The sequence below is a fragment of the Petaurus breviceps genome, unplaced genomic scaffold (genome assembly GCF_028583685.1).
Source record: "Petaurus breviceps papuanus isolate PSGF00001 unplaced genomic scaffold, PetGlider_PUasm1.0 207, whole genome shotgun sequence".
Taxonomy (NCBI): domain Eukaryota; kingdom Metazoa; phylum Chordata; class Mammalia; order Diprotodontia; family Petauridae; genus Petaurus; species Petaurus breviceps.
Window position 1 is genome coordinate 16,721,808 of NW_027185850.1, and position 24,755 is coordinate 16,746,562.

General features: G+C 40.6%; 1 long non-coding RNA gene across 1 annotated transcript in view; it reads left to right on the forward strand.

Moving 5' to 3' along the window:
* Positions 1 to 20,915, forward strand: part of LOC138164930 (uncharacterized) — a 37,338-nt gene extending 16,423 nt beyond the window's left edge. The window contains exon 3 of the long non-coding RNA XR_011169231.1: positions 19,495 to 20,915. This is a non-coding gene — a long non-coding RNA (uncharacterized lncRNA). The remainder of the gene's footprint in view (positions 1 to 19,494) is intronic.
* Positions 20,916 to 24,755: the final 3,840 nt, after the last annotated feature.

The window sequence follows — 24,755 nt, forward strand, 5'->3', positions numbered from 1 at the left end:
ATCTAGAAGAGCTTCCCCAATCAACCGGAGGATATTCGGGGAAAGGGGCCTTTGTCTGGAAGCATGTAGAAGCATCAGCCCATGGGCGTCTTGCTGATACACACAGGAAATTCCTGAGAATTGGCCGGGCTAGACTCAAGGTCAAGGAAGTCGAAGTCAAGATTTGTAGAGAGGCTGCACTTCATGGGGGTCTCTAGCAGCAAAGGACCAGTGAACTTGCAGGGAAATGAGAAGATAGAACGTCTCCTCAGGAACAGCACTTAGAGCACCAAATGTCGCTGATGAAAGAGACCTTAGGACACAATCCAAGGTCCCTGAATCCCAATTTGGTTCTCTTTCCATTATGCCACAAGGGTTCCTTTTTTGGAGTCAGGAGGGACCTGAATCCGAATCCTCCCTCTGATAGTCATTTGATATCTGATATAACAAGACGTTGCTTTTCTCTGAGCCTTCTTGACTGGGAAAATGGGAATAATAAGGTCCTAAGGGCAACTTCTTGTTACAACGACTTCATAGGATTGCAACAAGGACAGAATAAGTTGCTTTGTACATCTTAAAGCACCATATAAGTGTCAACTGTTTTTATTCTCATAAATGGCAGCCGATACATGCCCCTTGGTCAGAGAAATTCCTTCCTATTCCTCTGGAAACTGGGCACTGGATGGCTTTATTCTTGTTAGACTAAAATGGCCAAAATTGACCCATGTTCAACTAACATCAGTGGAGTGGAGTCAATCAATATTTAGTGTTATGGAGCATACAGAAATGAAAATTTTTGTTTAAGCAGACACTGCTGGCCCATTTTTTGGTACCATGTGGTAGACAACAAGGAGTCATCATTTAAGGTTCATTTAAAGACCAAAGGGGAATTAGGAGTAACTATTTGCTGTGGGTGGTTCAATCCCGTTTTGAATTGCTCTAATTATTAGGATTTTACATGTTGGAACCTAGAATGTTACAGATAAAATGTCAGAAAGTCGGAGCCAGAAGAGCCTTGGAACATAGAATCTTATGGTTAGAAAGTGCCTTAGAATATAGCATGCTGGCTATGAGGTAAGAAAGAATGAACATACAATGTTAGAATGTAAAACATTAGAGTTGAAAGTGACTACTCCCGTGTTCGAATGTCAGAATTGCAAGGAATCCCCTTTCTGCTCCCTGTTCCACCCCATGCCCTGAGTTATTATTTTCTTTGAAATAACATGCTTAAAAATATGGTTTATCAAAAGTCTCCATTGATAATGGCTAACACATCTACTTCCCGACAATTCCGGTAAACTCCGCGAAGCAGCAGGGCATTGGGGTGGCTATTGAGGAAGTGGAAATCATTCCATTGGTCTTGCTGCCTTTAAACACTCATTTTGAGAAATACTTTTCATAAATCTCTTCTGGAAAACCAAAGTGCTTGTTGGCATTTTGATATCTCTGAAATATCATCTCCAGCACCAGTAGAGGAGCCCGAGAACCATCATGCTAAGTAGACAGCCCTTTCCCTGGGAAAAAAACCAAACCTCTTTATATAAATCTGCCTTAAAAGTGGTGATGAATTACATTACTTCATAGCCCTGCTAACCTGCAGAGGGTAAAGTCCAGACAGGTTGAGAAATGGAACATGAGGACATAAAGAAGACAATTCCATTAGCTCCCATCAAGGAGAAGGTCATGGGAGAGGGGGGCGGGGACCCAGATGCATGGTGCATGCTGAAGGAAAGGGAATAAACCGTACCTATGGAGGAGATGAGAGATGGAGTATATGTTTCTGGGTCTTGGCTTGATCCATCAAGGGAGCTTATTAATTTCCACTAAAGACTAGGTCTGTCTCGAGCAGCTGATTTGGGAAAATGAATAATGAACTGAGTTAATTAAAACAAACAAATAAGCCAGAGATCACATCCTTAAAGATGATTTCTCTATTAAAAAGAATTATGACCTCAATGAGAAATTTTGCTTCATTTATTTACAAACAGAGAATGATAGTGAAATCTCAAAAGGGCCGTACAACCAAGAGGGTGACAGAATTATAGAATTGAGAGTGGGAAGGGCTCTCAGTGTCATATCTACTGCAAACCATCCCCCTGTAACAGACTTGGAAAGCGAGCATCAAGTCTCTCCTTCATTACTTCTGAAGAGAAGGAGTCCAACGCCCCAGTCCACTCTGGGGAATTCATCTCTCGATGTTAGGAAGCATATCCTAACATCAAGCTGAAAGTGGCCTCTGCAACTTCCCTTGGCTGCTTCTGCTTCTGCTCTCTGGGGCCAGGCACAACAAGTCTATCATCTCTAACAGTTCTTCCTAATGCAGCACAATATTTCATTTGAATTTTAGCCACCACATCATATTAAAGAAGTGCATTAAGCTTGTAGACCACCAGAAAAGCCTGACAATCTTTTTTAGAACTACTGCTCTCCACACATGCTTCCCCCATCTGCTTAAGGTGGAATTTTTTGTCCCCAAATGTAGGACTTTCCATTTATCCATATTGGATTCCATAATTAATACGCATCTTGCAGATGCCTGGATTTTGGTACGTTGTTTCTCTCCCCAGTGGGAGCTTCTTGGGGACAGGAATGGTTTTGACCTTTCTTTATATTCCTAGCCCTTCTCACACTCCCTAACACACAGTAGGCACTCAACAAATGCTTTTTGACTTAACTTGGCCTTAGAAGACATAATGACAAGCTGAAAGGGGCCTTAGAACATAGGAGGCTAGTGCTGGAAGACATCTCGGAACATGGAATGCTCAAAGTAGCAGAGACCTTAAAATATAAGACATCATATTTCAGAGCTGGAAGGGACCTTGGACATTAACCAGTGCAAACTTCCCCTTATATAGTTCAGTTTTCATATCCCTGTACGAATCATTTTTATTGTCAAGAGTTTATATTTGTAATTTACCCTGACTCTAAAGGTGTTGTATTTTGTGCAGTCAATAAGTTAAATTAAAATTTATTAAAAATCTAATTTGGGCAAGGCTCAGAGCTGGGCATGAAAAATAAAAGTGAAAAAATCATACATGTCCTACCCATATAGAACTTAGAGTCTACTTGGGAGACACAGTATATAGCCAGGAAAGTGTGGCACTAGTTTGATTGTGAAGGGGGTAAAGGAAAAATTAAAGGAGAGAATTCCCTGGGAAAATGTCATAGGAGGAGAGAGCTGGTCACTAGCAGGATTAAAGAAAACCTTGTGGCAGGGGTGGCTTCTAAGCTGAGTGTGGAAGGAAGAGAAGAATTTCAGTCACAGAAGAGGAGGGAATACATTCCAACCTTGTAGGACAGCAGGTGATGGCATATCAAGTTCAGGGAACAGTTAGTTGTCCAGTTTGGCTGGAACATAGCGTGCCTGAAGGAGAATGATACGAAACAGGGCTGGGAAGGTAGATGCGAGCCAGACTGTGGGGGACTTTAAATGCCAAGCCAAGGGACTGGTGTTCTGTTTCATGGGTCATGGGCACCCACTGAAGGGTTTTGGAGCAGGGGATGGATACGGTCATACCTGTGCATTAGGAAGTTTATTTTGGCAGCTGTGTGATAGCTGGCATGGAGAGAGAAAATGCTGGAGGTGGCTAGCAGGAGGCTATTGCTGTAGTCCAAATGAAAGGTGCTGTGACCTGGTAGTCATGTGAGTAGAAAGAAGGGAACTCATTCAAAAGATGTTGGGCATCTGCAGGACTTAGCAACTAATGACTGTAAGAAAATGGTGGAATCAAAGACGACAAAATGGGGTTTTGAGCTATAGCAACCTGGGAGATGTCTTGTGCGTAGTAGATTTTTAGTAGCACTCTGTGAGCCAGTGACACTGGACACTGAATCTCCTGACTGGCATTTTCCTTTATTGTTCCCCATGCCTAGAATGCTGGCAAATCTGCCTTCTGGCTTCCCTGACTTCTTTCAAGTCCCAGCTAAAAGCCCATCTTTCACAGGAAACCTTCCCTGATCTCTCTTAGTGCTAGTGTCTTCCCTCCCTGGTTTACCACCAGTTCATCTTGTCTATAGCTTGTCTGAGCATGGCTGTTTGCATATTATCTTCTCTAACTGACTGTGAGCTTCCTGAGGACAGGGCCTGTCTCCTTCCTTTGCTTCTTTTGCTCCATCATTTAATACAGTGCCTTAATAAGTATTTATTGACTGACTGAATGAATGGATGTTGGTACCATTCGTTAATAGACAATAGATTTTGGAGGAGCAGACTAAAGGGGAGGTTTTCACTGAGGCTAATGTAAGTTTGGAATCACAAGTATTAGAGGAGCAGGAAATAGTCATTTGCTCATCACCAGCCACAGGAATATATCAAGTATACTGATCTTATGAAGACCACATTATATGAGTATCCATTGAAGGAACCCTGGTGAAGAGAGGACTCTTTGGAGATTTTCAAGCAAATATTGTATGGCCACTTGCTATGGAAATCTTTTATTCAAGCAAAGATTCTAACTCAACTTTTGTGACTCTGATTTTGTGAAATGAAATAAATCTGTACATAATTGGAAGGGATATTAAACTTGTCCTGCCTGGCCCTAGATAGGAAAATGAAGAGCAGTAGGTAGAATTTTCCAAGAGACAGGTCTAGGATTGATGTTAGGAAATGACTTCCTAACAATTAGAGGTGCCCCCAGGTGGAACAAGAGGTACCCATGAGTTGTGAGTACCTCATCTCTGGAGGTATGAAAGCAATGACTGGATGGCCACTTGTCAGGGATGTTGTAGAGAAAATTCCTGTTCAGGTTTATGTCAGAGTCAATGGTCTGTGAGGTCCCTTCCCACTCCGAAATTCTTTAATTATGCCATGCTATGGCTCCACATAGATCCTTAGGCCTTGACTTGTTCACTTCAACTGTGTATGAACAGAAAACAATTCCAAAAGCATGGGTACATTGGAAAAGATGCAGGATTTGAAAACAAAGGCTTGAGACAAAATCCTAGCTCTGTAGCTTATTGCCTACACACTGCCCGGCAAACACAACCTCTCTGGGTGCCAGGTTACCCATCTGTAAAATGAGCAAGTTGGAATTAGTCACCTATAGAGCACCTTCCAGTTCATAGCTCGATGTTCTTTATAAAGAACTCCCAAGTAATAGGTGGTATAACTAACTTTTGCCAATTGGTCAATCCACAATAATTTATTCAGTTCCTACTGTGTTCTAGGCACTGTGTCAGGAACCACATATAGCAAAAAAAAAGAATCCTACTCGTAACAGACAATAGAAGGAGGAGGGTCCATTAGGATATTCTCCAAGGTCCTTGCCATTGATGTTTTAAGAAATTAGCTTGTCCTTTCCAGTTTAGATAAATACATTTATCGAAGGCATGGGGCCTCAAAGGATGGGGTTTTTTAACTGACCTTCCTGCCTCCTTTCTATCCATGCTCCATCCTACAAACCATAGGTAGATTAATCTTCTGGAAATGTAGCTTTCATCACATCACTTCCCGATCAATACTCTATTCCTCCATCAAATCAACAGTCCTCAGCCAGACTCCTGAGGGCCTTGGTAACTAGCCCCACACCATCTTCTGTGAATTTTAATATTTCCAGCGTTTCATCCCCTTACAAACCGATTACAAACCTGCCTTGCTGTGACAGATGGTCTTTAGAGTTTCTATGGCTGAAAAAAATCCATTACCTTCATCCATTTCCTGCTCAACACTCAGGGTGGTCTTGACAATGGATACAGGCCGTTATCAGGCCAATTCTGAAGACCTTTACACCTTGGTAGGTTCACAAACTGGCACTGAAAGGGACCTCAGAAATCCTCTTGCCCAATCCACTCACTTTACATTGAAGAAACTGAGACCCAGAGAGGGAAAGTGATGGAGAAACTTTATCTTACGTTTCATAGCAGGTAAGTAGAAGACCTGAGATTTGAACTTAGGATCTCTGACTCCAAATCCAGTTCTCATTCCACTTGTCCATGCCACATCTTCTGAAAAGGGGTGGGGGAGTGGGAGAAGCAAACAAACAAAAACCACTTCCTAGCACTTTAAAAATGGAACAAAAACTCTTATGATGTACAGTGAGCTCCCCAACACTGAAGGCCTAGTAAATATCTGACTAATCAAATTAGAGTAAATGACCACTTGTGAGGGACTTGATTCAAGTCAATTCAACAAATATTTCATAGCATCTCAGCACTGCAAGGAACATAAGAGAACATCTCATCCCCCTTCTGGAGCAACAAAAAGCCCCTTTCCCACTTCCTTGACAGAGAGCCATCAACCAATCCTGGTAGTTCCATAATGGGTTAATAAAGGGGATTGCACCCTAGCCTTGGAAGTTATCATAGAGAGAAATTACAATCCCATTCATTACAAACCAATTCAATCAAATCCAACACAATCCAGTTAAAACAAATCCCACCCCATCTAATTCAATAAGCATCTCCAAGAGCTATGTATGAGACACTGTCCTAGGTGCTGAGAATACAAAGGCACAATTTTTTTTTAAACTCACACTCCTGACCTTCATGAACATTTCTGTTATGCTAGGGAGAGAGAGAAAACCTGAAGACAGATAATTTGCGGATGATGGGAAGAACATTAATAATAAGAGGGTGCAAAAATGATTTCCCACCAACAGTCAGGATAGGGGTTGAACCCCAAAGGAAGCTAAGGATTCTATTAGTGGAGGGGGAGGGGAAATGCATTACAGATGTGGGGCCAACCTGTAAAAAGCAACAGGGATGGGGAAATGAGGTAACAACATATTCAGTCTGTGTGCCTTAGTCACAGAAGGAATATTGTATTGGATGACCCATAAATCTAGCTCAACAGATTTTGTCTTATGTTCTGATTTTTGTGTACATGTGATTCAAAATACCCGTAATTCTATATGTGTGGGTACTTCTCTTGGTAGACACAAGCTTTAGTTACTTCTGTGGTCACTGTAATCAGTCACCTGACTGGTCTCCAATAGGTAATATAGGATCATAGATTCAGCTGAGAAAACCATGTCATTGTTCAGTGGTTCCTGTCATGTCTGACTCTTTGTTGACCCCATTTGGGGAGGGCGGATTCCTAGAAAATATCCGGGAGTGATTTGCCATATACTTCTCTAGCATGAAGATCCACAATATAGACAGTAAGTAAAAGTCCAGGACTTGAACCCAGGTGCTCTGGCTTTAAATATAGATCTCCCTCTACCATCCTGCCCCCTTTCACCAATGAGATTAGCTAGCTGGGTTCTTGGAGTCAAACTCACCAGTTTGTTATTTGAAGGAACTTTCCAAGCTTGAACTTCTCTAGCAGAGCCTTGGAGAGCTCAGGGACAAGTCTAGTACCATGCATGGTGAGTCATGAGAGTGGGAGCTTAGAAGGGGTTCTTAACCAAATCTGAAAATGTAGAGTACTGTACAAGTACAAGATGGAGGAGATAAGTGGCCTAGACAGCAGATTTTGTGGGAAAAAAAGACCCAGTCATTTTAACCAGGTTGCAGGCTCATCATGAGTGGGTATGACATGCCCCCCCCCAAAAAAAAGCTAATGAGGTGGTAGGCTGCATTAGCAGAAGTATGCTGTCCAAGTAGAAGGACCCGGACCCTGCCCTGTGGTCCTCTGCCTTAGGCAGCTCCTCTACTGTGCTCAGCTATCAGATACCATAGCTCAGGAGAGAAAATGACAAGCTGAATCACGTCCAGAGGATAACCAGGAACTAGAAGACATTGGAAGCATTGCCATAAGAAGATTGGCTAACAGTATCAGGAATGTTTGGCCTTGAGAAGAAAAGACTTATAGGGATGAAATGATTGTCTTCAAGTATTTAAAAGGTTGTCCCCTGGAAGAGTGATGAGGCATCTTTTGCCAATGGAGAAGAGAACTAGGTGTTCCAGGGAGAGATTTGTTTTCAATGAGAAAGGAAAATTCCCAACAATTAGAGGTATCTCAGTAATGAAATAGGTTGTTAAGTGGTGCTGGGGGGAGGGATTTCCAAAGAGGTGAAGATAAAGATGTATTTATCATAACTAGAAATGATGAAGCAGAGACTGGGCAGGCTGCCAGATGTGGACATTGTAGAAAGTATCATTTCAGCAAACCGGAATAGATGACCTCAAAGAGTCTATGATTTTTTGCTGTGTGCCCAAAAGGCAGGGGGTGAACACAGGACCTCACCTGAAGGTAGATGGAAATGGAAATCTTCTCATTTTCAAGTCCCTTGTAGCTCTGAGGATCTTTATTTTGTTAATCTCTGCTCTTATCTCTCTCTATCTCTTTGTCTCTGTCTCTTTCTCTGCATATCTCTCCATCTGTGTATCTGTCTATCTCTGTTTCTTGGTCTCTGTTTCTCTCTGTTTTGTTCTTTATCTGTCTTGGTCTGTCTGTATATCTCTCTGTCCATCTGTTTCTTTCTGTCTCTGTATCTGTCTCTCTTTATTTTCTCCTTTCACCCCTCTCCCTATCAATTAGTCAATAAATATATAAACATAATAAATGCTCAATGTATGTTAAATACTATACTATGTGTTGCAGATAAAAAGATTTTTTAAAAAATCTTTACATTCAAGGAGTTTGCATTTTATAGAATGAAGCAGAATGCACGGACATAAGTCAGGTTGAGAAATTATGGTTTCTTCTTCTCCCAGCAGGGTTCTAGAAACCCTAAGAATCAGAGGACTGTTTTCTTTTAATTTATGAATAAAACAAGGATTCCCATAACATGGTATAATAAAAAGGATGATGGCACACAAAACTGCAAATTTATAAAGTTATGATGCAAAATTCTCATTTTTCCTTTTTTTCTTCCCTCCCCCCCAACCCCAGAGATGGCTACCATTAGGCACAAATATGTATATAACTGTAAAATAATCCTATACATGCTTCTATTCATAATCTCTTTGGATGTAGATATTGTCTTCCTTCATATGTCCTTTGTAGTTCATTTGGGTATTTATTATACTCAAAATCACTTATTTACTCAAAGTTGTTCTTCAAACAATATTGCTGATACCGTAAACAACATTCTCTTGGCTCTCCTCATTTAACTCTTCATTTATTTCACGCAAGTCTATCCATTTTCTTCTAAGATCATCGAGCTATTATTTCTTATAGCACAACAGTTCCCTATCAAAATCATACCGCAACTTGTTCAGTCATTCACTAATCGATGAGTATCTGCGCAATTTCCAGTTCTTTGCCACCACAAAGAAAGCTGCTGTAAACATTCTAGAATTTATAGGTTCTTTTCCCCCCCTAATCCTCTTTGGAAATAGATCTAATAGTGGTATTGCTGGATCAAAGGATATAGGCAATTTAATAAATCTTTGGGCATAGTTCCAGATGGCTCTTGAATGGATCAGTTCACAATTCTTTTTTGTTTTTTGTATTCATATGCCCATATAACCTCATATATATGTGTGTGTGTGTGTGTGTGTGTGTGTGTGTGTATTTCTATTCCTTTCAACTACTGAGAAAAGTTTCATAAGTTACAATTATTGTTTTTCCATGTAGGAATGCTAATAGTTCAACTTTGATAAGTTCCTTATGATTTCTTTTCCCTGTTTACCTTTTCATGCTTCTCTTGCTTCTTGTATCTGAATGTAAAATTTTCTATTCAACTCTGGTTTTTTCAGCAAGAATGCTTGAAAGTCTTCTATTCCACTGAATGACCATATTTTCCCCTGAAACATGATACTCTGTTTTGCTGGGTAGGTGACTCTTGGTTTTAATCCCAGATCCTTTGACCTCCAGAATATCATATTCAAGCCCTTTGATCCCTCAGTGTAGAAACCGACAGATCCTGGGTTATCTTGATTGTGTTTCCACAATATTCAAATTGTTTCTTCCTGGCTGCTTGTAATATTCTCTCCTTAATCTGGGAATTCTGGAACCTGGCTATAATATTCCTAGGAGTTTTCTTTTTGGGATCTTTTTCAGGAGGTGATCGGTGGATTCTTTCAACCTCTATTGTGCCCTCTGGTTCTAAAACATCACGGCAGTTTCCTTGGAGAACTTCCTGGAGGATGATTTCTAGGTTCTTACTTTGCTCATGGCTTTCAGGTAGTCCAATAATTTTTAAATTATCTCTCCTGGATCTATTTTCCAGGTCAGTGGTTTTTCCCATGAGATATTTCACATTGCTTTCTATTCTTTCATTTGTTTGGATCTGTTTAACAGCATCTTGATTTCTCATAAAGTCATTAGATTCCATTTGCTCCAATCTAATTCTGAAGCAATGATTCTCCTCAGTGAGCTTTTGAGATTCTTTTTCCATCTGGCAAATTCGGCCTTTTAAGGCATTCTTCTCCTCATTGCTTTTTTGAGCCTCTTTTGCCATTTGAGTCAGTCTGTTTTTTAAGGTATTATTTTCCTCAGTCAGGCTGTTGACTCTCATTTCATAATTTTCTTGAATTGTTCTCCTTTCTCTTCCCAATTTTTCCTCCACTTCTCTTATCTGCTTCTTAAGGTCCTCTATGGCCTGTAACCAGCTTGTATTTTCCTTTGAAGCTTTTGGTGCAGGAGTTCTGACTTCACTGTTTTCCTCCTGTTCCATGCTTTGCTCCTTTTTGTCCCCAAAATAGGAATGTAATGTTGGAATCTTCTGTCTGCTTTGTTTCCTTTGCCTGGTCATGTCACCCCTCAGTCATTTGACCCCTGGGCTTTTTGCCACAGTAGGACTCTGCCACCAGACAGGGGAGCTTTCATCCCAAACGCTGGGGTTTTCTCAGTTGCCAGAGGTATTAGATGGGTGCCCTCTCTGAAGCCTCCACACGATCTGGCAAACTGGACACACACCCCAGGACCTCCACCCTAGACTGCAATCCAGATCCAAGCAGGTTAAAACAAGAGCGATTACCCCTCAGACTGGTGCTTGGTCCTCCTACACTCTGTAGGCCAGGAGCTGAAGCTGCCATGTGGTGCTGGCTGACTGTGTGGGTGCCTCAGTGGCTTCTCGCCCGAGGGGCAAAAGCCATGCACTCCCACTTACTGGTCCCAAAGTCCAGACTGCACTGGCCTCTCACCTTGTCCTTCGCATCTATGTGTTGATAATTCTGGAAAAGGCCACAGCTGCTGCTGATCTGGAGTCCCTCTGGCTGGCTGGTCCGGCCCACTCTGGGGCTAAAGCCTCGAAGTGGGTCTGGGCTTTGCTCCCAGAGTGCTGCGCTGGCTGATTCCTGCCGGCCTTCCAGGCTGTCCTCAGCGGGAGGTTAGCTTCTCTGTGTTATTTTGTGGGTTCTGCAGCTCCAAAGTTTGTTTAGAGTCCCCTTTTTATATAGATTGGGGAGGGTGGAAGCCGGAGCCGCGGGAAGGTCATGCTTCTATTCCGCCATCTTGGCTCCGCCCTCCTCAGTTCACAATTCTTCCAACAAATTAGCATCCTAATTTTTCCACATCCCCTCCAACATTTGTAATTTTCCCCTTCAATCATTTTAGCCAGTCTGATAGGCATAAAATGATACCTCAGGTGTCTTTAATTTGCATTTCTCTAATCAATCAATGATTTAGAGCATTTTTCATATGCTATTAATTATTTTATTTCTTAACTGAAAACAGCCTGTTCATATACTTATCAATTGGGGAATGACTCGAATTCCTATAGATTTGACAAAGTTCTTAATACATTCAAGGTATGAGACCTTGATCTGAGAAAGTAAAAATAATCCCCCCCCCCCAATTTCGTGCTTTCCTTCTGATCTTGGCTACATTTGTTCTATTTGTACAAAACTTTTAAAAAATTTAATATAATCAAAATTATACATTTCACACCTCACTCTATTCTCTCTTATTTATTCATAAAATGTTTGCCTTTTCATAAGTAATATGTTCCATGTTCTTCAAAATTTCTTGTAATATTTCTCTTTATATCTAGGTCATGTATACATTTTTCCTTATCTTGGTAAATGGTATAAGTCATTGGTCTACGTCCAATTTCTACTACACTCCTTTCTAGTTTTCCCGGCAATTTTTACTAAGTAATGAATTCTTATCCCAAAATCTTAAGTCTTAGACCTGTCAAATACAAAACTACTGTATTTGCTGCTGTAAATTGTACTTTTTCTTTATTCCATTGATTTACCTTTCTATTTCTCAGCCAGTGCCAGATAGTTTTTTGATAATTACTGCCTATTGGTGCTGACCAGACATGATCCCAGGCTGTGGCTGTGGGTGAGGAGGAGTGAGCACATGTCCAGTGAGTGTGGTACTGCAGGGAGCAAAAAACTTTTTGGGGACAGCATGGCTGGGGGCCCTAACTGTGGTTTAGGGGAAGAGAAGAGTGCCTGAGATTAATTCCCTAAAGACAATTTTCTAATGTAATTAATTATCCATGACCCCCTAATAATATTCTTCCATCCATCATTATCTGTTGATTTTAATGTCAGAAAAGACAGATATTAGATATAGGTATTTTCTAAAGTGCTGTTTTAGGAATAGTCACTGCATACATCTCCTCAGAAATCTTTAACACATTATCCCACAAGTATGCATAGGACACAAGGGAAAACATGGTCAATGTAGCAAAAAGGGGTAACAACTCCTAGTTCTTTTTCTGGAAGTCCTTTTCTCCTCTTTGTGGGGGCCTTACAAAATTCCCCTTTGTAGGGTATAGCTTTCTGCTTGGCTCTTTGTAAGGTCTTAAATTTACCCTGCCTCAGTGACCTCAGTTTGTCCTCTGTAACTGATGCAGACACTGCAGCCAGCTACTGCTATCTCAAGTATGCTGTTATCATGCCAATGAGAAGTCCAAATCTCACCTTTCAAAATCACAAAGCTTCTTCTGGCCAAGGTTGGGAGGGAAGGAGACAGAGGTTCTTCACCTCCCACTTCCGAAAGTAATCCTTTCTCAAGTACTTAGATGGAAGCACTCTCTCTGTCCTAGGAGATGCTCAGATTATCCTAGCATCCAAATCGGCTTGCTATTTTATACCAAACCCATGTAACACAACTGAATGTCCCTGGACAATCTCAATGTGCATCATGTTTCACTGAATTGAAATATTTTTAATTTACTGATGACATGGAGATGTTTCTACCTGATAAATATACCAGCACTAGGGTATCTCACTCTTTACATTAAGTAGGGTGAGGGGTGATTGATTGACTCATGTAACAGGTATCATTGGGTTCTGGCTAGAATGCATCCAATGAAATGGAATTTGAGGGTCTCTTTCAATATTATATATTGTGTCTTTGGAGCTGGGCTCCCTCCATTTATAGGCACATATGTCCTTGTGTTCCCCCATCCCACAGAGCAACATATGCTGGCAAACGATAGATTTGGCATTTTGGAAAGATGCAACATTCTATTGACCCCCATGGAGACGGTAGGAGGATGGTGCATTGAAAAGGCTTATCCAACGAAGTGTAATGAAGGAGATCATAAAAGGACTGATGCTACCCCTAGTCCGTTCTCTTCTTTGGCTTTCCTGAACATACAGCTCTGAGCTCTCTCCCTGGGCTTCTGCATGAGAAGTGGGAGAAGGAAGCCTCTTATAGACTGAGCCATCATGGTGGCATCACGTCTATGTGTTCTCTAAGGGAACCTCACCCTGACTCTCTCTTCCACTAGAGCAGTGATCCTGAGAGATGGCATTTAGGCTACCTGAAGGGTTTCAAGGCTCCTTAGTGGGTAACAGTCACACTATGCAAGGTGCACCCCAAAGCCACTATATCAGCAGCCCCCTAAGTTGTTACAACTAAATGCCTACAAGATTGTTTTCATTATTACTACTATTGTTCATTGTAACTAGTATTCATATGGCATTTTAAGATTTGTAAAACACTATCTATACCGTTTGATTTTCACAGCTGATTGGATTTAGAATAATTTCAAAGAGAAAGCACTAGCAGTGAGGGCAAGGGGTTGGGACTTCTTACAGAAGGTAGAAGTTGAGCTAAAACTTTAAGAAAGTCCAGAGGTGGAAGTAAAAAAAAAATCAGAACCTTCTAGGCATTTGGTACATGACAGTGCAAAGAAACAGGCAAGATAAATACAAGCTAATGTTTGGAGGGCAGAGGAGGCAGGAACTGCTGGGAGGGTCAGGGAAACCTTATGTAGGAGGTTTTTCCTCTTTCTCTCTCCCTCATCCATCTTCCTCTGCAGTGGGCAGTGGTTTCTCTGTCTCTATTTCTCTATCACTGTCTCTCTGTTTATCCCTCTCTCACCTCACCTCTCTCTCCTCTGCCTCTCCCTCTCCTCTCCCTCTTCCTCTCCCTCTGTCTCTCTCTCTCTGTCTCTCTCTCTCTGTCTCCCTCTGTCTCTCTCTCTGTCTCTCTGTCTCTCTCTCTCTCTGTCTCTCTCCATTTCTCTCTTCTTTTTCCTACGTTTTTCTTTCTCCCCCTTACTCTTCAGCTTTTCTAACTTTCAGTCTATCTGTCTCACATCCTCTCTGTCACACACACAATGAGCTGTGACAAGTTACTAAACTAGCTGTTTCCAAATAAGATGGAGAACAGTGGTGAATATTTATTCGGCCTTTGAATCATGGCCAAATATATCTCAGGCTGTGGCTAAACATATGGCCTATTTAGCTATCTGGATGAAAATAACCAGCTGTTTGAATTGTCCTGAGAAGACCTGGGAAAGCCCCCACAGTGGCCTGGGGAAGAGAGTCTGGATGAAGCTTTGCCAGACTTCTTGAAGAAACACGGAAAAGTCAGTCAGTAAGCCAGTCAGCACATATTTATCAAGCATGGACGATGTGCCAAGCATTGTGTTAAGTGCTGGAGATACAAAGTAAGGGGGGAAAATAGTCCCTGTTCTCAAGGAGCGCACAATCTAATAAAGAGTGGGTCAATCAGATGTCCATAGTGATAGAGCATGGGCCATTTGCATAGCTGTGCAGCCTTGGCTAAACACAGACTTCCTAGAGTACATGCTGTAGGATGGTGGCCAGTCAAGTGAACCCACCAACTCGTCTTGCTGACTTTGTATTAGTGAGTTGTCAGGTCTTCTGATGGAGTTGACTCAATCAGTTGGTTGGTCCAGTACATGGACAGTATGCGTTTGTTGATGTTTATGCATTTGTTTTTTTAATGTGACTGTTCTATTCTCACTGAGTAAGAAGGACAGCGGGTTTAAGTCCATTTCAGTCTCTACTAGTTACATGATCTTTTTACCTCTCTGGGCCCTACTCTCTTCATTTGTAAAATGATATGGTTGTAAAATGAAAAGAATCATCATATGTTGTACAAAGTGTTAGGCTGAGAGATGTGAATGCCAATCCCACTTCTGCCATTTACTAGCAGTGGGACCATGATTAACTCAGTTAACTTCTCAGGGTCTCTGTTTCCTCATCTTTAAAATGGGAACAATAATATATTCTTAATATTTTATTATTAATAATAATATGTTCTTAATTATATATTATAATATTCTTAATATTTACAGTGCCTACTTGGTAGAGGACAGAGAGATGGTGAAAATAAAGATGTTATCTATATAAGATGCTTTGCAGATTCCAAAGTTATTAGAAGATCCCCGAGGTCCTTGCTAAGCCCTTATAAGTGAGCATTTACCTTATTTTGTCCAGAAGTAGTTCCCTGCATGTCACGTCCCAGTCACCATTTCCAGACCATGATATTGTACCAATACTTTTTCAAGGCCCCATTATGTGTTGTCTTTTCCTACTAGAACGCAATCACCTGGATGGCAGAGCCCGATTTGTTTGCTTCCATTTCTGTCTTCAGTGTTCAGCACAGTGCCTGCTGCACGGTAAATGATCAAGAAATGCTTTATCTTAAAATACTCGATTCCTATGTACTTTGCTTATACTGCCATGCTTTTGTTGGGCCAGAGTCCAGTAATAACACTTCCAATTGTGTTCAAGAAAATTCCATAGCCAGGCGAAGCTCCCCTGCCTGCTAAAATGAGGCTGTTGCTGACAATCTGTCTTATTTATAGTTAGTCACCTGGCCTGGAGATCAAGACTAGGACTTTCCTGAAGGAACAGAAGTGCGTGCAAAGTCAACTCACAACCAAGAGATTTAAATAAAAAGGAAATCATGGAAAACTGAAGCAAGGTAACAGAGGATGAAGGTTAGGGCATGCCAATAACATGGACATGACCAAACAAAGATGACCGACAGGGAGTGGAATTCCAAGAGAAGTAAGGATCCAGTAAAGATGAACAGTATTGTAAGGTACTGAAAGAAATGGGAGGTGCCATAGCTGAGCCCTTCAGTGATATGTGAAGGATCATGTAAAGGGAGGGGGAATCATGAGATTGGAGATGGGCAAACTTTGTCATGATTGAGAGAGACAGAGTTCACAGTGCCACCTAGCCGCCCCAGAAATGGACCCTTTAAAGGGTCACCTTGATGGAAGTAGGTGGCTGGCCTCTCCTGCCAGTCACATCCAAAGAGCCTCTTTTCTCTGTGACCCGAGGCAAAATAGGTGAGGAAAATCAAAAGGCCAATAGAGAGAATGTCTGCAAGATTTAGAAAGATGCCTTGGGACAACGGAAGGAGCATAGGCTCAGGAGTCAGTGTCTGGATTCCAATCCTGCTTCTTACTTCTACTAGCCATGTGGCCTTCAGCAAATTGTGTGACCCAGCTGGTTTTCAATTTTCTTATTTATAAAATAAGGGGGCTGGGCAGACTGTCCCGTGAAGTCACTATAGAATTCTCTAGAACTACCATCCTAAAGAGCTTACACTTTGCAAAGTGCTTTACACATTGTCTGATTTGAGTCAGCAGAACTGAAGCAGCTCAGAAGAAACATGATAAGCACAAATTTTGAGAATTCAGCCCAAATGTTCGCGCGGACCTGTGATAGAACATTCCGAGCTAATGTTGGTCTGATCAGCCACAATCAGACACATGTAACCTGACTCTAGCACAGTGATACCCTTTCAATCCTCCTTGAGAACAAAAAACAACCACCATATATGGATATAAGTGTATTTATATATGTCCACCTATGTCTGTATATGTATGCGCATGTAAATATGTTAATATTCTGTGTGTGTAGTTATGTCCATTTATGAGGAAGGAAATTAAGGCTTAGAGATGTTAAATGATGTTTGGGAAAGCAGATACGTGCTCTCTGATTCAAGGACGACATTCAGACCTTCCTGTCTGTGCCTCCATTTCCTCCTCTGCAAAAGGATCAATTTGGCTTCTGAGGAGAGGATGGATTAGAGTGGGGAGAGACTTGAGGCAACATCGGGTATAGGACCTGCATCAGGGTAGCGGGCTGTCCCAGGAGAGTAGGAGGTGAGTAATTGAGGTGATGGTGGTGGTGACAGTGACGGTGAAGGTGACTGTGACGGTGATGGTGACGGTCATGGTGACAGTGATGGTGATGGTGACTGTGATGGTGACGGTGACAGTGACGGTGATGGTGATGGTAACGGCTGACAATTATAAAGTGCTAATGCTTTACAAAGAATTTTGAGACCATGTGGATGGTGATAGAGTATCTGAGTTAGAGTCAGGCAGACCTAGACTTAAATCCCATTTCAGACACTAACCAGCCAAGTGAACCTAGGCAAGTTATGTAATCTGCCTCGGTTTCCCCTTTTGTAAAATGAGGGAGTTGAACTACTTTAGCTATCCTTAACATGGGTTCCACAGACAAATTTCAGAGGGCTGATAAATGTGTGTTTCAACATTTTAATGACTGCATTTCAATATAATTGGTTTCCTTGTAATCCTGTATATCTTATGCCTTTAAAATATTATTCTGAGGAGTCCTTAGGCTTCACTAGACAGCCAAAGAGAGATCCATGAAACAAAAAATCTGAAGACTCCTTGGCTAGATGCTCTCTGAGGTATCTTCAAATCTGTGACTGAATATGTTATGATTTCATCTTAATGACATTATCAATTAGGATAGGAGGAGGTTTTTTGGAGGAGATCTCTGATTTCTTTGGCATAGGAAAGACTCTCTAACCTGATGCAGATCTGCATTTGCTCTGCAACTTTCAGCATTAGAGACTTTCCTGGAGCCCTGAGAGTTTACAAGACATTCTTGTCCAAGGTCCCCCCACCAGGATGAGTCAGAGGGAGAACTTAAACCCAACTCTGGCTTACTTGGAAGCCTGTTCCCTTTCTGTTATGTTACATTGCTTCTGGAAAATATCATACCCATTGACAAATGAGGAAACTGAGGCCCACACAGAATAATTGAACTCTCCAAATTCACATAGAGATAAGTGACAATCAGAATTCTAACCCAGGGCTATTCCCACTATACCACGACTGTAAAATGACTCTAGATGAAAATAAGTTTGGGAAGTTGTTCCATGATGCAAAGTTTTGATCCCAAAATCTTCAGAGATGTTCACAAAGAGTTTAAATTTTGTTTTTTGAAGGAAAAAACACAGAAAGGCTCTCAGGTGTTCCTTGAAATCTGGAATTACTGGATCTCAGCATTGCAAGGACCTCAGCAGCCAGTGAGTCCAAACTTGTGAACAGGAATCCCCACCACAAAACAGCTGACTAGCTCTTGCTTGAAGCCCTCCAGGGATTAGATTCCTACTACATTCTCCTGCTGCCACCCATTCCACTTTTGGGTTGCTCTCACTATTGGGACATTTTGCCCTCTGTTTTTGTTGTGCAATTGTTGAGGAGTGTCCAACTCTTTGTGACTCCATTGACCATAACAAACCAGGCTCTTCTTCCTCCCCTACCTCCCAAAGTACATCTAGGTTCAGGTTTGCTGCTCCCATGACACTATCTATCCATCTCTTCCTCTGATGTCCCTCTTTCCTTTTGTCTTCCATTTTCCCCCCAACATCTGGGTAGTTTCCAATGAGTCCCATCTTCTCATTATGTGGCCAAAGTATTTAAACTTCAGCTTCAATATTTGAACTTACAGTGTATAGCCTGAATTAATTTCTTTAAGTATTGATTAATTTGGTCTCCTTGCTGTTCAAGGAACTCTCACAAGTCTTCTCTAGCTCCACAATTCAAAAAACAAGATAATCTGGTCCTCCCAGCTCTTTGAGAACCTACCACATTTTGGTGGTCTCCACACAACTTAGGCTAAATAAGCTAAATTCTGCAGCACTCTACTCTAATCTTATCATCCAGCTCTCACTGACATACATTCCTACTGGGAAAACTAAGACTTAGACAATGTAGACCTTTATCGGCAAGGTGATGTCTCTGCTTAGCTGTCCTTCCAAGGCACAAGTGGCTTCTGATTTCCTGGGTGCACTCTTTTCTGCAGTGATCTTTGTGCCCAAATATATAAAGTATGATACTCCTTCTGTTTCATTTCCCTCTGTTTGCCAGGAAGTGATGCTACCAGTTGCCAAGATCTTAGTTTTTGGATGTTGAGCTTCAAGCCAGTTTTTATACTCTCCTCTTTCACTTTCATCAAGAGGCTTAATTGTTGTTCACTTTCAGAGTGGTATTGTCTCCATATCTGAGATCGTTTGATATTTCTCCCAGCAACCTTCATTCTGGCATCCACCTTGGCATTTCACATGATGTACTCTGCATATAAGTTAAACAAATAAGGAGACAATATACAGCTTGGTCATACGCCTTTTACAATCTTAAAGCAATCAGTTGTTCCATGTTTGGCTCTCACTGTTGTTTCTTGGTCTGCATACAGATTCCTCCAGAGACAAGATAATCTGGTCCTCCCAGCTCTTTGAGAACCTGCCACATTTTGGTGTGATCCACACAACTTCAAGCTAAATATGCTTCTTCACAACTTCCTTCCATTGTGCCCAAGTCAGAAGAGGATGGCATCTGGGGCCAAGAAGAGGAAGTCAGAATTTCTTCCTCCTGACTGTCCTTAAGTATTTGAAGACAACTTATCTGAACCTTCCATCTTCTATCCTCATTCCATTCATTTCAAAATAATTTCTTCAGAACCCATAATAAGCCAGGCACTGTGCTATGCTCTAGGAATGCTAATACATACAAAAAATAGTTCCTGCCCCCAGGGATCTTACATTCTAATGGGTGTTTGAAACAGTGCACAGATGAGTAAAAGCAAAATATATACAAAGGACAACCAAAGTAGTGTTCTGGAGATAAGAAGGTACTAACAGCTGGCAGGGGTCAGGGACCTGAAGTGTCTCCTACAGAAATGACCAGAGCTAAGGATTGAAGGAAACTCAAGATTCTAAGTGATGAAGGTAAGAAAAGAGTATATGTCAGGATGACAGGACAGATTGGTCAGAAGATGGGAAGCATAACACGTTGAGAAAAGAACAGCAAGAAGACCAGTTTGTATGCAATACAGAATTGTGAGATACAACAACGATCAACAATAAAAATGATCACAATAGCTCATATAAAGTACCTGAAGGTTTGTAAAGCACTTCACAAAGACAAAAGCATTTGATCTTCACAACAGCTCTGGGAAGAAGGTGCCATTATTAGCTATTTTATAGATAAGGAAATTGAGGCAAACAGAAGTTCAGTGACTTGCCCAGGGGCAAACAGATAGTGAGTATCTAAAGCAAAATCAGAATACAGGTTTTCCACATTCACACAAAACTCCCTTCATCATATTTTAATTTGGCATAGACTTGAGGTCCTTTGGCATTCTATTGGACTTTGACCTTCCTTTGGATTCTCCATGACTTGGAAGTATCCTTGCTATAACTTGGCACCCAGAGCTGAATCCTATATCTCAGATACGGGATGTTGTCCAACCAAGGCAGACTAGGACAGAATCTCTCCTTATTTCTGAGAGATGTGAATCTCCATGTAGTCCAAGAACACATTAATCTTTGCTGGCTGTTGTTCTTTTGAAACTTGTAGTCCACTAAAACCTCCAGATCTTTTCCTTTTTCTTTTTTTCCCCAGACAAAAAACTATCTAACCATGTTTACCCCTTCTATGAATTTGATTTCACAAACCCTAATGTCTGGGCAGAACAGCTTGTGAGCCCAAAGATTTAAGAGTCTGATCTACTCATACGTTGTCAGGTCCTATAGCCAATCATTCTATTTCTATGGCTGGTACACAGTTCAAAACAAATTCTCTGCTTAACAATTAAACTCTGGACAGTTTCTAAGAGTACAGCCCCTGGGGATCAATTTGAACACTATGTCTTATCCACACTGACGCAATTCCACTTTTAAGGGACAATTAAGAGGTTTCCTTGTAAGACCTTCCAAACTTTCTTCAAAATATAACACGGAAATGCCTTTTGAAAAAAGTCTTGTCTGAGTGTTGTTTTTTGGGGGGTCCTGTAAGAGGAACAATAGCCAAATATGATTGAATTACCTTCTTATCAAATTTGGAAGGCTCTCCCTTTAGAGCTTACTTCCTGACCCTTAGTAAATTGGCACAAAGTCCTTAGGGAAACCAGAGAAAACAATGACTAAATGTCCCAAGTTGGGAACTTGTGCTGAGTCTATTAAATTCAGTTAGAATTGATATGTTTTTTGAAATTTTTTTCTAATAAAATCACGAAGTATCGATCCCCATCAGAGCCATTCACCTGAAAGGATGTATCCTTAGAGGCAATGCGAATTATGCTTTAATCTTTAAGTAACGCAATAACTACAATGGATAATTGAAATAAATAAAGAGCTTGTAATACACAAAGTAAGGTGCAAAGTACAGAAGTACAGTAAGTACAGTACAGGTACAAAGTACAGTAAGGTACAAAGTATCAGAAATGTAAATGCAGAAATGAAATAATCCCTGAAATCAAAGAGTTTACATTCTCCTGGGGACAGGATAGAATACAGGTGAGTCAAGAAAAAAATATGTTGATATACAAAGAAGAAATCTTTATCTAGGTATGTGGACAGCAAGAACAATAAGAATTGGGAGGGGGGTGCCTAGGTGGAGCAGTGAATAGAGCACTGGTCCTGGAGTCAGGAGAACCTGAATTCAACTCTAGCCTCAGACACTTAAACACACACACACACACACACACACACACACACACACACAACTAGCAGTGTGACCTTGGGCAAGTCACTTAACCCCAATTGCCCTACCTTCCACCCTCCAAAAAAAAAAGAATTGGGAGGTATCTGGAAAGACTTCATTTAGGATAGAATTAATGGAAGCATTCCAATACGCAGAGGGGAGAAAGGAGTATTGCCAAATTAAAATTCAAGTATAGGACACAGTTCATATGAAGGTTTAGAGGGATAAAGGCCAAAGGATAGATCAGAACCCTGGATGAAAGGAAGACAGAAGGAATATCCAAAACAGGATAACAATGTAAGAACAGGCTTAGGAGGAGTGATCCACTCAGCTACTACCTCTGAAAGCCTTTCAACATCCTCTTCATAGCCAAAACTCTCTCCTTAAATTATTGAGAACATACTTACCCATGTGTAGCCCTTCCCTAACAGAACATAAGCTCCTGGAGGACACTATTTCTCATTTTGTCTTTGTATTCATAGTACTTAGCAGCATGGTTGGACTTGACTGGATTTGGTGGGAGTCTAAGACAAGGACAGAAGCAAAAGCCTCATTTGTGGAGTTAACCCATGAAAGAGTTCATAAGGCAGAGTCTTGTTCTCTTTGTACCTAAAACAAGTTGCATTCCCAAGGAGGATCTTAAGCATAAGTTTTTACAATTGACAAATACTAGAAATGTTATGTGTAAATTTAAGGGTAAAGCAAGGGCAATTCCTTCCTGTCACATTTGACATGGTTCTAGAAATGCTAGGGGTAGCAATAAGACAAGAGAAAGAATTTAAAGAAATAATTAGGGTCAAGGAAGAGATCAAATTATCCCTCTTTGTAAATGGCGCGATGCTTTACTTGGGAAGACCCAGAATTTCTGCAATGAAACTAAATGAGATAGTAAATAGTTTCATAGAATTATAGCATATATATATACACACATACATGTATGTATACATATATATGTATCATGTGTCTACATATGCATGCACTTATATATAGAGTATATAAATATCTACCTATGTAAGAATGTAAATGTGTATATGGTAACAGACAAAAAGAAATAATAAATGTGTTATCAAGAAGGAAATAATAAATTTCATTACATACACACACAATACTAACACAATCAAGAAAGAAATTACGAAAAGGAAAATTCCCTTCAACATAACTACAAAATGCATAAAATATCTGAGTTCAACTTATAGTTGTTGTTCAGTCATTTCAGTCATGTCTAACTCTTTGTGACCCCTTTTGGGATTTTCTTGCCAAAGATACTGGAGTAGTTTGTCATTTTTTTTTCCTCCAACTCATTTTACAGATGAGGAAGCTGAGACAAGCAGAGCTAATGACTTACCCAGGGTCATACATACAGAAAAGATTGACTTGAATTTAGGAAGAGGAATCTTTCTGATTCTAAGTCCAGCACTCTATGTACTCTACCACCTACCTACCTTTGAGAGTCAATCTAGCAAAACACAATGAAGACATATAATTCAAATTAAAAACATGATTAAAAGAAGTAACAAGTAACAGAAAATTGAAGGCATAATCATTTATCTTGACCAGACCATACCAATGTAATAAAAATGGCAATACTATCTATAATTATGGATTTAGTGTTGTACAAATCAAACTACTAAAGGGATTACTTTAGGCAACTATAAAAAATTCCACTGGCTATGCATATGTATATAGTGCTATATGCATTTATGTTGTTTATTGATGAAAAGAATTTGAGAAATGGGTAGAAATAGTATGGTAGATTTAGGATCAAAGTGAGGAAAACAATTAGAGCTTTCCAAAAGTGTCCAAGGGTTGTCTTAGAAGACGAGAAATTCTTGAGCAGGAGCTAATGGTCACTTGTCAGGGATATTGCAAAGAGATTCTTGCTGTGGCATAAATTGGACTACATAGCCCTTTCACGGGCGGCTAGTGAAACAGTGGATAGAGCACCAGGTCTGGTGCTCAGCTTCCTAGTTTCAAATCCAGCCTCAGACATTAACTAGCTGAGTGCTCTAGAGCAAGTCATTTAACCTTGTTTGCCTCAGTTTCCTCATCTGTAAAATGAGCTGCAGAAGGAAATGGCAAATCATTCCACTATCTTTTCCAAGAAAATCCCAAACAGGGTCATCAAGTGTTGAACATAATTGAAAAATGACTGAACAACAAAAGCTCTTCTAGCTCTGAAATTTGGCAAAATAATAATAATAATAATAATAATAATACAGAATCCATTTAGAAGAATAAAAGATGTAGAATCTTAAGAAAAATACTAGAAAAAGGAAAGAATTAACTATGAAGCCCTTCTAATGATCATCAAAACAAATCCATACCAGTTAACATTTTTAAGTATATCAGTGAGACAAATCAGCCTGCTTATCTAAGACTAGATAAGCATGATGGATTACGCCCAAATTATCATTAGTAAGAGTAAGACAATTGGAAACAGCTCTGAGGTTCCCTGTACACTCAGTAAATTGGCAAAGATGACAAAAGATCAGAAAAGAAAAATTGCAGAAGTTGCAGAAACACAATAATACACTATTGGTGGACTGGTCCAAACATCATGGAAAACAAACCAGAAGTATGCTAAAAAAAAAAAAAAAAGAGACAAAAATGCCCAAAATCTTTGACCCAAAAAAACAGCCGCCAGGTGTAGAACCAAAGGAAATCAAAGACAGAAAATTCCCATATCCAAACCAAAATCTTATTAGCAGCATTTTTTGGTAGTATCCAAAAAGCGGGAAGCAATACAAGTGCCCATTGAATGGGGAGTGGCTAAACAAATGATAGTGCGTGAATGTAAAGGAAGGAGAAAGGAAGGGATGAAGCATCTGCACAGCATCTATGACGTGAGAGCACTTTAAACATACCTCATTTGATCTTCACAACAACCCTGAAATGTAGGTGCTGCTTTATACCCATTTTATATTGAAGGAAACTGAGGCAGAGATCGGATGACCCATCCAGAATCACAGAAAA